The following is a 15,061-nucleotide window of genomic DNA, read 5'->3' as shown; positions in this document are numbered from 1 at the left end:
TAAATCCTGTGTGTATTCCACTTTTCATCACCTGTTTCTGCACACAAACACACCACAACACGTCCACATCAACCTCACATATTACCAAGATCTTTATTTTTTTGGTTAGGCTGGAATCTAACATTAAAAGTTTCACCCGTGCCAAACTCCATTCACTTTTTGCCCACTTTTAAATATTTCTCTACGCCTACACCACACAAGGGTACGTGATTTCCGTCCAGAGCTGTGAGGAATGTGAATTACGAGAGAGCTATGTTAATCCCGTCTCATAAAGAGGATAATCCCAACATTTTTATTGACGGCTGCTCTTTGGTCCGGGGCGCACCGCTGGCCAGTTCACACGGAGAAATGAGGAAAAATGAGCCCAGGAGCAAACAGGGAGGTAGAAAAAAAAAAGAAAACAGCAGACAGGGAAGTGGATGTTAAGACTTACAAACACACAAGAAAAAAAATTAAAAACAGTTTACATCAATCTGCAGATGGCTGCTTGAGTTTAAACTTTACGTGACAGTAAATAAAGAATTACTCCATCATCCAAACAATCTCGATCAAGATCAATCAGGCATCTGTTGCAGGGACTCTGACTAGTGTTGCACATATGGATCTGTGTGCACATAAAGCCGGAGAGAGTATATGAGCGTGAGCAGGTCCAGGGGCTCGTGCATGGATTAGAGAAGAAGAAGAAGAAGGAGGCTCGTGCTATCGGTCTAATTAGGATGTGACAGGAGATGTCAGGCTTCTTATAACTGTGCCGTGACTTTCTGCTGCCGTTGACCCCCCAATTAGCACCGAATGACACACATTAATTACAAAAGCCACAAACAGCTGACTGTTGCCAGGGCGAGCACGCTCTTAAACATCATTAATGAGCTTGTTCATTTATATATATTTATATGAATAACGCTAGATAATGTGTTTTTGCTCGATCACACAGAAAATGACTTAAAACCTAAAATCTAGACCCACATGAAGAAATAAAAACAAACAAAAAGCAATTAAAGTGATGTGAGAGAGAACATAATATTTGATATAATCTGACCCAAAAGGCTATTGGCTGTAATATTATGGGGAGAAAATCCGGTCCAATCAGTGGTTCTCAAAATCAAAATCAAATCCACGTGTGCGTAAAGATAGAAATCACAAACAGGCTCATAAATAAACTGATCTCTCTCCCCCCCTCTCTCTCTTTATATATATATTTTTAGCATTTTATCCTCAAGATATATTTCGTCTCGACCCCAGAGTCAAAGTTTCAACAGGTTCAATAATAAATGTGAGGGAGCAGTAAGTCAGGAGCACCGGGGGCCCCCGAGTATCCATTCGGTTTTAATTAAGCACAAGCGGCACTAAAGGGGACATATGGGTCCGGCAGACGCGCTTCATTAATCCTCTCATCGCATTTGAGGATGTTAAACAATAAAAAAAAATTAAAAAAGGAGCCTCGGAAGCCTCCTCTTGGACGAGGCGACCGCACATTTTGTCGACCGTCGCCCTGAGGCGAGGCTTTCCCCAAGCGGCGCCACTTCACAGCGGCCCGGGGATTTCCAGGTTTCCCCCGCCGGCGGAGAGGATCCGACCGACGGCGGAGAGGGGCGACTCGATCCGGCTCCGCAGAGACGATGAGCCCGCTATACTCCTGTAATACTGACATACACGCTGTTGGATAATATGAATAGGCCTTTTTATTTTTTTTAAATGTTTTATTGTATATTGCCTTCCTGCTTCTTTACTTTAAAATGAATGTGATTGCAGGAACACTCCTATTTATGGTTTTAATAAAGTGCAAATAACATGATTTCATTATCGATTCATAATTGCATTTGGCAATACCATTTATGACCAAAGATATAGATCGATTTTATCTCTTTATTACTATTCATAATAATAGTATGATAATTAGAGATCATATCATTACAGATACAGACAATATGATAACACTTTAAATGTGGATTAATAATCATATACTTAAGGAATGATTAACTAATGCCTGACTCATGATGATTTAAAGCATCTGTTAACACAGGATGTATGTTTATTCATGTTGCTCATATTAACAAAAGATTAAGTTGATGACTTAAGCTCGCACTTAATAAATCTGTAGATGAATGTTGATTCTTACATGAATCAATATGCATGAAGCTCGATTTGAGTTACATTACAAGTTTATTTATGTATTTAAGTATTTATATTTAAAGGGGCACTGTGTAGTTTTGGAGAAGAAATTCAAACTCAGAATATTAATATGTACGAGATAAATGAGGTAATAATACAAACTCAGAATTTTTTTTTTATTTTTTATAACTGAATAAACAAGCTGTTCTCAGAGGAAAATAAGGTCCCCGAACAGTGTTTGAAGCTGGAAAGGTGGCAGGGTCCGCCACAGTAAAATGAAACTGTGTTGTCCTTTGAGGTCAGTTTGTTTATTCAGCCATGAAAACGAAGAGAGGTTGTTTGAATGAATGAATGAATGAATGAATGAAACAAAAGTTAAATTAGTTCGACAAATAAGCATAATAAAAAGAAAAGCATGTTACAAAGTATATTCAAGTAACAAGCATTGACATGCCCGAAAAGGAGTAGGAAGAAGTATACACTTATTTATTTAATCCTACACCTTCTCCACAAGTCAGTAATTAATGATAATCTATTTATTATGTTTATTTAGTTTGTTTAGGTATTAAAAAAATCAGTCAATGAAGATCTTACTCTTTCTTGCCCCTTTCTTGCGTTCTGTTCTGATGAAGTGTCACCTCGAGCTTTACAAACTAATAGTCTTTATCTTTTTACTGCTGATATATGGTAAATCCAACTGTATCCACATTAGTACCGGCTAATTTAAATGTGAATATGCTGCAGATTGCCTGAGTATCAGCTTCATCCCGCAGCTCTTTTTGTAGTCAGCTTACGGACAGTGACTGTTGCTTGAGTCAAACCAACACAATGAGCCCGTTGGAACAAACCAATATGTCAATTATTGTCTGGAGAGAGACGAGAGGCATAAAACATCAAGAAATGTTCACCAAGAACAATTCACGATTTAAACAAGCCTATCAGAGATTATTTAAATAGGCTAATGCTATTATCAGCTGTACAATGTCACTGACAGGCACATGACTTTGTTTTTTTTTTTTTAAAAGAAGAATTAGTGAAAGTTCTGGGGCAACGGGGCAACAGTCCGGCTTATTTGAATATAGTAACCGCCATTCGGTTAAGCGGGATATGGACCTGATTTCTCGACAGCAGTTGCGTAAAAATAAGCACGAGATGAACTGAATATAGTTTCTTTTATGAAGACGAGAACACGGGAGATAAACGGCCAATTTGTTGGTGAGAATATAACTGAAGGCTATTGTTATGCATAAGTATGTGTCCTACATTCCCCGAGAGACGATGTCTATCACATATCAACACATACATAATTCATCTGCAACAACAACAGTCAAGGAATCTCATTTAAATGAATGAAACAATAGTGTTTCTGTACTCCTGTCAGACTGGCGGTTGAGGAATATGGTAAATGGTTAAAAGTACGCAGCCTTAACTCTTCGTGACCCTCTCTATCTGTGTTAAGCCGTGTAATGTTTAGAGTGATTTCATCTCATGGATTACACAATTTGATGAGATTAAACTCAATTCTATCAGATGCACATGCTAAACGTTGCCATGTGATGTTTTAATGGGACTTAAAGCGACGCGAAATGTTCTTTTTAATTGCTCCGAACACTCGACCGGGGGTTAACTTTAAAGTCGGTGCAGCTGAACTCGTGTTTAGAGGCTTTCGTTTACAGCTCCCGCCTCCGTGGTGTAAATGCACAGTCAAATTTTAGCAGAGGACAGAGGGAAAGCTGGTATAACTTGTCTTTCTGTTGGTTTTAGTTTCTTTAATTAAACAGGGAGCAAATGCACTAAAATAAGCCATTTTTTTAAGAATCAGAATGTGACTGGACATGGAGGAAACAGCTAGGAAATACAGTCATAGGGATGTAGATGAAGGCAGTGCTCTCATGTAAAAAAGTGGCACAGAGCTGACACGCCAAAGATAAGCAGAGAAAGGTCAGCAGTGGTGGAGGAAGTATCTAGATCCTTTACTGAAGTAAAAGCACAGTAAAACATTGTAAAAATACTCTAATGGAGCTAGCTTTAACTACTTTTTAATATAGTTTGGTGCAGTGATTTCCCACTTAAGGGTCTGCCCTCCTCTAAAGGGTCAGAAGATAAAACTGAGGGGTTGTGAGATGATTAAAGACAAAGGAATGGAAAGACGAAATATTGTGTGAGACACTGCATTATTTTACCTATTTGGGCCTTTAAACGGGTATTTGAATGAAACAATCGGAGAATCTTAGAGGGGAAGTGACTCTTTGAGGGAACTTCATCTGTCAACTTAAAGACATCTGAGGTGACGAGGGACCACAGACACGAGCCTAAGACACTGGAAACCACAGGTTTAAATCTTAAAGAATTTCAGAAGCATATCATTCATTTGAAATAGTAAAATTGTAATCTAAAACATAACCAGTAAATGTAGTGGAGCAAAAAGTATATTTCCCCCTAACATGTATTGAAGTAGTATGTATAAAGTACCCAAAAAAGAAACAATCAGGTACATGGAACTTTAACTTGTACTTATGAAAAGGTACTTATGTACCTATGTATTAATTATTGTCCTTTTTATTATCAGTATTAAACTTTTTGACAAGGTTTTTTGAGGCCACTGCACGTCCCTGGTCATCAAACAGCTGTCCCAGGTCAGCAAATGAAGGCAAAGTTTTCTGAGAAGCGAACATGAAAATGTTAATCTCAACTATATTTGATATAACAGACTGCTGGACAACATGAGTCTATTGACTGTAAATAAAAGTAGGGTGGAGTGTTACATGTTTACTACAAGGTTTGTTTGGCTCGTTTCCAATTCATGATGGAAATTGTTATGAAAATGCTTCCTAACTGGACCTCCTGAGTGCTTCTCCAGTAATAAAAGCTGCTTTTGCCGTCTGTCACTGCTATTTTTGTATTGCAGCCACAGCACACTGCATGCATGTTTTTAATTTTCTTGTGAGGGACACTGCCAAACACAAAATCATTTTTACATGGGATGAAACCATCACACATTTATAGCTCGTCTGTGAGAGCGGGCCACAGGCTATAATGTGTGTATCCCTATATTATCTCAAGTCCTTTTTAATTCAATTAAATGTTGTTTGATTTCTCTAAGTCATCTTTTTGAGTGGAAAAACCCCTTCGGGCTGAGAGAACCTCCATGGTGAGCACAGTCCCGCTCCAAAATCATGAAAATGTATCTGATTTGTGTGATAATCTTTACATTAATAACTCAATTTATGTAGAATTAACTGATTTCCAAGACTTGAGCCTGTTATGACTGCAAACCTCTTATAGAGACGACATTAGTGAAATGTTCAACTAAATGATATTTGAGTGGTGCTGGGATTTGAGCTGGGCGTCTCCACCATATGGCTTGGAGTTACATGTGAGCCAAAATATTAATAATACTTAGATATTGTCATTTGAGGAAATACCGCACCCTGAAAACACACATATGTTGCACATAAACACACACACACACACACACACATACACACACACACACACACACAGACATAAAGCAGAAAGCTGATTACAGGTTTAAAGAAAATCCAGCATATGTAAAAAAAAAATGAATTGCCATCAGAGAATTAGTATTTTACATAAAGGTAATGCCTAGTTAATGTTTCTTTCTTTCTTTTTTTCCCAAAGCATCCATTTAGCTTCAGGACCTTACGACCCTGGATTATGTCGACAGTGGACATCCAGCCAACAAAGCACTCCTGCCCTTATGAGAACAGACCATTAGCAGCAAAAAAAAAATCATAAATCTCCTTATAAGAGCAAAAGGGAGATGTTGTAATAACAGATTACATGCATTTAATGGCCAAATTTACATCCGTAAGCTGGCAGGCAACTAAAAGCATTTGACGCAAACAGATGATTGAGTGAAGCTTCGTCGAGGAAGCTATAGGACAGCGAGGAGGAGGCAGAGTGACCTCAAACACATTTGATGACACTTATGTTATCATATCTGTAACACTTTATAACTACCGTCATTAATAAATGGCACATTTATAGTTAATTAAACTTTAGTTAACAGTTACCTCAATGTTAACAAACAAAGAAATGCTTTGGTAAATAAAAAAAAGGTAAAATTGTAAAGGTGAATAAACATCAGCTGCAATTTTGAAGCCATACTTCTGGCAGAAATGTCAGCATACAAATGGACAGTGGACGGAAATGGATCATAATCTAGGATTGACTGGAACCAAGGTTGCTGATCTCTATGAACATCTATAATTTACTTTTTTTGTCGAGTTTTAAAACCACGTTTCGACTGCATCTTGATTCTTTAGAGGGTCAAGTTTATTCAGATGACAAATGAACTTTCACAGTTAAACTGTGTGAAATACTTTCCATTAACTTTACCCCAAAACCTGGTCAAACCAATCAAACACATGTCCTGCCGATGTCTGTATTTGTCTGACAAACACACTAATTCATGGCAATATTACAAAAAGATGGAGCCATTACTTTCTGCTGCATATGACACATACACTCACACACACGCGCACAAACACACAATGAATATAAATATAATGTATATTCATAAAAACAACTGCGAGAATACCTTAAAATATGGTCACATCAGTGCCAACAGTTCAATAAGTGAGACATGCAGTGACCTCAACTGCCAAACCTCTCCTGTACTGGTGCTACAATACAGAGGTCAAAGGTCAAGGGGCCTCTGCGTGCTTTTCAGGAAACCATACAGTGTATAAAATCTTACATAACTCCATTCATGTCCATTTTTAGGGCTGTCGGAGACAAACAGGACATGATTTATGAAAATAAAACAAAAACAAAAGCAAAAAAAAAAACAGAAAACAAAAACAGCACCGGCCTGATGATTACAGTTTCACCATTACATTATTACATTATTGACCTTCCTCCTCGCCCTGGCCGTCTCATCTCTGGGCAGATGGAGAGGTAGTACAGTGGAGGAGGATGGATGCAGAGTTTGTTGACAGATGCCTCCGTCCCAGCCCCGCCTCGTCTCGGCCCACCTGTTAAGGGCAGCGCTGAGCTCCTGGAGGCGAGCGTGTCTGTTGCGGATGCACGCAGGGAGGAGGTGGCCGGGGAGGGGCGGACTGGAAACACTGGCACGTGCTTCCCTGCGGACATCAATCTCCACTTACAAGTCTTGTAACAGAGCATGTGTGTGTGTGTATATTTGTGGGCATTAGGTGTGTGTGTGTGTGTGTGAATGAGTGCAGGTGTGTGTCTCTATGGGTGTCCTCCTCCTCTTGTTACCATAGAGCACGAGAGTGTGGAGCAAGCATTGATGTGTTTGTGGGTTTATGGATCAATCATATGTGTGTGAGTGTGTTAGTGTGTGCGTGTGTGTGTTTAGGGGAGCAGGAGGAGTGTGCCCTCGCTGCACCCCCACAGCCGCCACACGCCTGGCCACCTGCTCTGGGATTAGAGAGCATGCGGATTACACGCGTCACAATGGAGATACACAAACACAAATATGCCCTCGGCCAACAAAGGACACACACACACGCACCGGACAGCCTCACCGCTAATCGCTTGTAGCATCTTCAATATTTTCATGGTATGGGAAATAATGACTCTGGGCGCAGCGCACGACTCGGCAGATGATGTTTATGTTTGTGTTGACTGATGCTGTTAGGTGCAGGAGGAGAGATTATGAGTTTTCTGTGGATTCATTTTTGTACGTGTTTATTGAGGAGGGCTTATTGCACCACTCACTTGACTGGTTGTTTGAGTGGGGTTTTAACATGTGTATCTGCATGTGTGTGTGTGTGTGTGCGACGATGGGGGTGGGGGGGTGGGGTTGTGGCGTGTTTTGCCATGACCCACAACAGATATGCTGTCCTACTTTTCAACTATAAAAACACTGTGACGTCAACGCCGAGAAACCAACAGGCGATCGTCACCAGGAAAGGTCGTCAAAACAGGACATCAACATTAACAACAACAATAACGAGAGCATGGACGTCATAAACACAAACAACAATAAGTGTTGTGTGTTATTTAAAGGCTCTAAATAATGATGAAAAGGGTCCACTCAAAGAGGACTCAACAGGCCTTTCTCAACACAATAAAGAAGAGTGAGCACGGGGATTCAGTGAAGCATGAACAGTCATTTGTACGTTGGGCTAAAGGCTCTTTATGAGGTCAGAAACTACTTACTCAGTAGTGAGAGAAGTACTCAGATCTTTTACTGAAGTAAAAGTAACAATTCCTCAGTGTAGAAATACTCTGCAAGTTAAGAGTCCTGCATTCAAAATCTTACCAGAACAAAAGTAATATACTTAAGTCAAAATATACTTACTTACAGTACAAAAAGTAAAAGTACTCATTTAAAAGAATGGCCCATATCAGAACAATGTATATTATATGTTTTTAATGTTGCAGCTGGTAGAAGTGGAGCTATTTTTTTACTAACTGTTGGGGAACTTTTATAATCCATAATCCTTATCCATAAAATGACATCATCATTTATAATTGATTGATTATATTTTGTATTATTAATCTAAATATGCTAAGTAATTTAAGTATTTTTTTTTATTTTAAAGTACAAGTACCACAAACTTACTTGAGTAAGTCGTCCAAATCATTCACTTAGCTTTCCTTTAGCATTTCTGTGTACAAGGTAATCTATCAAGAGCTTTAACTCAGTTCCCACAATAATTTAAAGGGGCATTACACCCATTTCACATGTCAGAGTCAATTAGCTACTTAGGAAGCAACAGCCAGCCAGTAGAAACACGTCTTTAATGTCTTCTGTGGCTTTTAGGGACTAACAGGCAGGATATCTTGACCTCTGCAGCATCAGCTTTCACCATTCATTTTAAATCTGTGTCTTGAAAGCCCCCCAACTTCGTGCAAGTGGTGACATAAAAATCAATGGAGCGACCTTCAAAGAATCTAATTCAACAAAAAAAGCAATGGATACAAATAATTATATATAATATTAATGTAAAACTTTCTCTAAGAAGTAATTCAAAGTTGATTTGAATGCATAAAATGGAAGCAGATATCCTTGAATGTCGCGTTTTAATTTTGTTTCAAGCTTGAAAGCAAAATAGAAATATTACTGTGATTATCAAGTAAGTTGTAGTTTTATGTTTATTAGTGACGATGTTGGTTGTAAAGGTATTTCAACGAGTAATTTGTCACATTTGCGACAGGGACATGAAAGAGAGATGTCACTAGTGATGAAACAAAGGAAAGCAATATTACAAACATCAGAGTAGCCATCAGCTGCTTGCATGTAAATCTAAGAGTCATCAGTGTAACACTCGCTTTTGTATGCATGATGTAATTCAGTGCTTCAGTGTCATCTAAATATATTTTAATGACATGTTTGAAGTAAAGCTATCACAGAAATTACAGTAAAATGATGTAAAAGGATGCTAAGACCCCTGATGTACAGCCAAGAAGCCCTCTGAGTGTGTTCAGGGATATTTAAAACGTTTCCCCTCTCACACTTGTTGGATGTGGCTGAAGCGTAACAGAGGCTGAAACACAGTCATGTATTTTGGGGATGTTGGGGGGGGAGATCTTCTGCCACTGTCTTCCCCCTCTTCTTTGCCTCCTTTTGCCCCACGGGGTCGGCGGGTTTGTTTTGCTAATGACCCCATCCCGTTATGACCTCATTCAGTTTGCGCTCAGTAATTGGTGGCACACTGACACACCGCGGTGTCGAGGGAGGGGCTCACACGCCTTGGGGGGCGATCCCATTGTAAACATTCCTCCCCGACAAATAAGGTATTGTTATTGATGATTAACGGCAATGAGGGGTGCTCTGAGTGTGTGTGTGTGTGTGTGTGTGTGTTCGGGCAGGGAAAAGGATAATGAGGATGATGGAGGTGATGACTGATGAAAAGTGAGGTGTTACCACAGATTAAACTCAGTGGCAGTAATGAAGCAGACTGAGATGGCAGTAAATTTGATACTCTTCACACCTCCAGCTACTGAAATGCCCATGAGCAAGGCACTGAGTCCTGAGCAGCTAGGATTAAGGATCTGTGTTTCTCACTGCACAGTTTACTTGTTTAAAGGCGTCTATTTTTTGAGGAAACCAGTTCTCTATCTAGATTCACATTTTACATACAAAATATACAATCATTTTATAAATAAGATGCATTTTTTCCATTGCTAACGAGGTTCGAATCTTGGATGAAGAGTGGGTCTCGATCCAGAAAAGACCCCTGGTAACTTTTGATGCAAATCCAGATAAAGGGACATATCCTGGAATTGTTTCATATTTTCTTTAGCATTGCGAGATAGGGCTCTTTTTTAATTTATCAAGGAAAAAGCATGGATATTGATGAAAAAATCCAGCTTTATTTAGGTGGCTGGTATGTTGGGCCTTGGCCGAGGTATGCGCTCTGCTGAGTGCCGTTCCAGTTATAGAATAAAACTACCAAACCCAATATAAATTCATCTAAATCAGCTACAATGTTGACAGAACTTTATGCATGGTGCTGTGGTGGTTGGAGGTGGATGGGTGGTGGGGTCTCTCCTTTCTTTGCTGCCACTCAGAGATCCACTTAATTAACTGCAGCTCCTGGAGAGATGATGTCTCTTTTTCTGACCTGTTGATGTGCTTGTAGTTGCTTGCTAGTAGCTTGTAGGAGTAGATCTTTGGAGGTAGATTTGAGTCTGGCATTTTTACTCATGGTCAGTCCATCTCAGTTCAAGATACTTTGGAGATGTCTGTGGCGGAAGGACTCCAGGGCTTTTATGTGTTTGCTCTAGGTGGTTCTTGTGTCCTGTCTGGTCCGCAAACATCCTCACAAAGGTCACGCTGATATGATGATGTATTTACTTGTGGATGTCAGCTCTTAAGGAGAGGAGGCTGCTGAGGTAGTGGTCCACACTTTTGAGATTAATACGGTATGTGTGTATTGGAGGTGGGAAGTTGTGACTTTGGTGGCAGCTGGTGGTAAACTTGTGTGCTGCTTAGGTTCAGTCTGAGGAGCCTAGTTATGGCGACAGGCAACCAAATAAAATGCACCGTTATTTAAATAAGATTACAGATTTCACTGAGTTTGAACATTGTTGGAAACATTTAGGATCAATACACAACTCCACAAAATATATAACAAAGGTCTTGTTGTTTTAAGAAATTTGAATGCAGAAGAGTTACATATTATATCTTTAACTTAAATAAAAGATCACAATACCAGCGCTGCACAATGGGGACATCTCAATATGCCGCACTAATGTGGATGATGTAGTTAATATCTCTGACAGAGGCGAATAAGTTCCTGCATCCTCCATCTCCCTTTTCCAAAACTTTCATTTGACTCGCAGACGGAGGCGTCTCTTGCATGGATGGAAGGTAAACTATTCAACTCGTAATATGGCACAAAATTACACCCCGGAGGTCCGTGTGATTGTGTGTGTGTGTGCTTGTGTGTGTGGTGATGTGCTTAAGCATTAAGTGGTTGCATGTCTCCTGTGAGAAATGCCCGGGGGTCATTCATGGGTTTTTCCTAATGTGTCTGTCTACATGCCATTATTCAAATGAATTCAAGGGGAAGTGTATCATTGTGTGTGTGTGATCGTGTGTGTGTGTGTGTACCAATACACTCCATTGAAGAAATGCACTATCGACTGCACATCAAAAAAGTCACATGATGGCTATCAGTCTCAATTATCATCTACTATGTGTAATATGTAATTACACAGACATTATTACCATTAATTACAGAGCATTTTAAAATCAATTAGCATGCATTATAACTTCTAAGGGCGTGTGTGTGCGCTTGCATTTGTTCTGTGTCAGTGGATTTGTCAGGTTAACAAAATGTTCTGCTGGTGTTACATTGTGTGTGTCATGCAGGTGAGCATCACAGGATGCGTTCCCCAAAACAACAACAACAAAAACAAAAAAACATCAGATGAAAGTGCTGAGAAATAAAAAACACTCGTGTGCACACGCACCCACAAATACCCTAAAATGCAAACACACACACATGCACAAGCTTGCTTCTTTTACTTTTAGCGGGTGGCAGCAAAACTCATCCCTGCAAACTCCCCTCCTCCTCCTCCTCACCTCTCCTCTCCCTCTCTCCCCTCTCCTCATCCCACTATCACATCGGACAGGGTCTACTTATAGTACCGCGCCAGAGAGCAGAGAATGGGGAGAGAAAGGGTATTATGACAGTGAGGAGAGAAAAGAGAGGGAGCGAGAGAAAAGAAGGGCAGACAGGGTATTATGAGAGAGAGGGATGAGAGCAGTGAAGGCATTTGGAGTCTTTATTCGCCTTCCTAAGCCACGGGCTCCGCTCCCAATCCGATTGGTCGATACGGCCAGCCATGTAAATGAAATGCAAAGCAGAGAGACCCTGACTTCCCTTTGCCAATTTGTGGGGCCCTTTCTCTCTTCCTCCGCCGATGGCTTCGTTCTTTTATCAGTCTGTCTTCCTCGCAACGTGACGCCTTTCTTCCCCAGTATCACAGCCCGCCGCCTTCAACCTCTGATTCTTCCCCTCTCTCTCTGGAAGATAATGATTTGCCTTTTTTTTCCCTGTAAGAGCTGAACTCTGCACTTCGCTAATGTTCAGCTCGAAGGATTTAATCCACGGAGGCTTTTTTATTTCCTGGGAAACTCCAGTGGTGATTAAGCATATGCTCTTTTGCATGTGTGCTGCTCTGTTTGTGTGCGTGCAGAAGCATATATGTCCCCTCACGCTCTTTAACGTTGGATTTGAGGCCATTAGAGGTTGTTTCACTTTACCTGCAGTTTACTTCAGCTGCAGTACTGTAGACTGCACAGGTCTGACCCCTAATACACTTTTCTACCTGTTATCTGTTTGTATCAAAATACTCTTCCTTCATTTAGACATGTCATGTCATGTGTATGATGGAGACCCTCCTCCACCCCTACAGAAGGAAGGTCTGTTGACACTAAACTCTTCCCAGGGGGTAGAGTACCAGTAATGGGGCTCTGGCTGCGTAAACCCCTGACTGTGAGATTTAGGTTGCAGTTTATTTATTTTATTTATTTATTTTGAAGAGTCTAATCAGCTCCAGCAGTGTTTTGTGTGGGTTTTTTTTTTCAAGAGGATGGGACGTGGTGACAGGCCGATAGACAGGGCAGGACTGATGACAGTTTTAAGTGTAGACAAATGCCACAGTCTGTCCCAGATTAAAAAATGCCCGCTACACACAGTAATCCCTGTAGCACTGCCAAATTGGTATTTCCTTCCCTTCCCCTGAACCGAGCAGCACTGAACGAGCAGAGACTGGGACAGGAAGAGAACAAGTATCACACAGTGAGTTGTGACCTATCTGAACTCCCTGGCCTTGTTTGTGGTTGGACTGAACTGAATGTCAAATGCCAAGAACGATTACTAGAAATAAGTTTCAGGAATGTGTTGCAGTGGCGCTCACAAAGGGGGGATAATATATGAGGCTCAACTTTATCTTTACTGAAGAAAGATGTGTAAAGACAGTTGTGGGTGTACTTCTGCAAACCAATAAATATAAGTTAGCATATAATTTCATACACAGCAAAGACAAATGAGATAGGCGCGTACAAGAATCACCCTCGGTTCAGGGAGAGCTGGTCCAGTGGTCAGCAGCTATGGTTTTATAGTGTTCATCATGCAAACATTGCCACCTGCAGGCCGCTGATATAAACACATTCACAAAAACCACCCACAGGTTCAAACACACGCAGAGACAAAATCCTATATCAAGACAGAAAATCCAGTTTGTCTCCCTTTGAAGCCTCCAAAAAGCATGTAACAGTATATCGTATTCGAGCCTGACGATATAATGGTTGGCCGATGTGGCCTATGACAGATATATCAGTGTCGGCGTACATGTTGCCAGATATGCACCAATATGAAAACGTTCTTTGTGAGATTATAATGCAGAAAAGATGTTTAGGGTATTTTATAATTATTAAACGCCCTTACTGTTTCAGTGTCCTTGTGGCAATAGTGACAATAAAGGTTTATTGTTAGACTGTAAAACATCCTGCCTCCGTTATTTATCTACTACTTTGGGGGATCATTGCAAAAAATATGTGTAAATCAGCCGGTATATCAAATACCAAAATTTTTACTCCCTCATATCGTTATCAGCACTGGCACCCAAAAATCAAGCATCAGTCAGGCTCTACATTGTTTAAACTGACATGAAAACTGCTGATAATGAAACAAAAAATTTAATTAAAAATGATAATGTAATTACCTGTCTTTAATATCATTTTTTCACTTAATGTAATAAATTATTACATTTTCTGATAACATAACATTTTGATTATTGTGTCAATGTTTTCACTGAACAATGTAACTTGTAATTTATTGTAATAACAAGCCAAAAAAATTCACACAAAGTTGAGTTTGAAAGAGAGACTGAAGTAAAAAATATAAAAAAAGTAATGACCATTACACTGTCACTGGCCTCCATGTGGCTTTATTTATTTATTTATTTATTTTTTTACTGTTCCCTGTTTTCATAAAGTCGAAAGTGTTGCTTATGTTATGTATTAATGTTTAAAACATTACTATCGGATGATATTTAAAATGTATATCGTTATCGGTCTCAGCCTCAAAAGTCCAGTATCAGTCTGGCGATAGTTACAATGCCTGGCCAAGTTGGACCCATGTGTCTGCAATGATGGTTAACTTTGCCAGAGTTTTATGTGATCAAACCTATTTTGGGGAAATTTTATCCTTTGTGTGGTACAAGTCATTATGTTTGCTGTGAAGAAAGCCTACAGTATTTGGAAGTTTACTGTCAAAATGATAGTAAAAAAAAAAAAAACACCATAAGGCCCTCAAATTTAAAGGGCCACTCCACCCAATTTACAAAAAAACAAATACGTATCGCTTGCTTCTTGGTGTATGCAGCCATGCAGATAGTTTTGGTTTGAATATATCTGTCTCTTAGACTTGTACAATAAAGGTAAAAGGCATCTTTATTCATGGCGCTCACAGTATTGAACATTTTTTTAAAAATC

The sequence above is a fragment of the Pagrus major genome, chromosome 22 (assembly GCF_040436345.1).
Source record: "Pagrus major chromosome 22, Pma_NU_1.0".
Classification (NCBI taxonomy): Eukaryota; Metazoa; Chordata; class Actinopteri; order Spariformes; family Sparidae; genus Pagrus; species Pagrus major.
Note: the sequence above shows the minus strand (reverse complement) of the source record.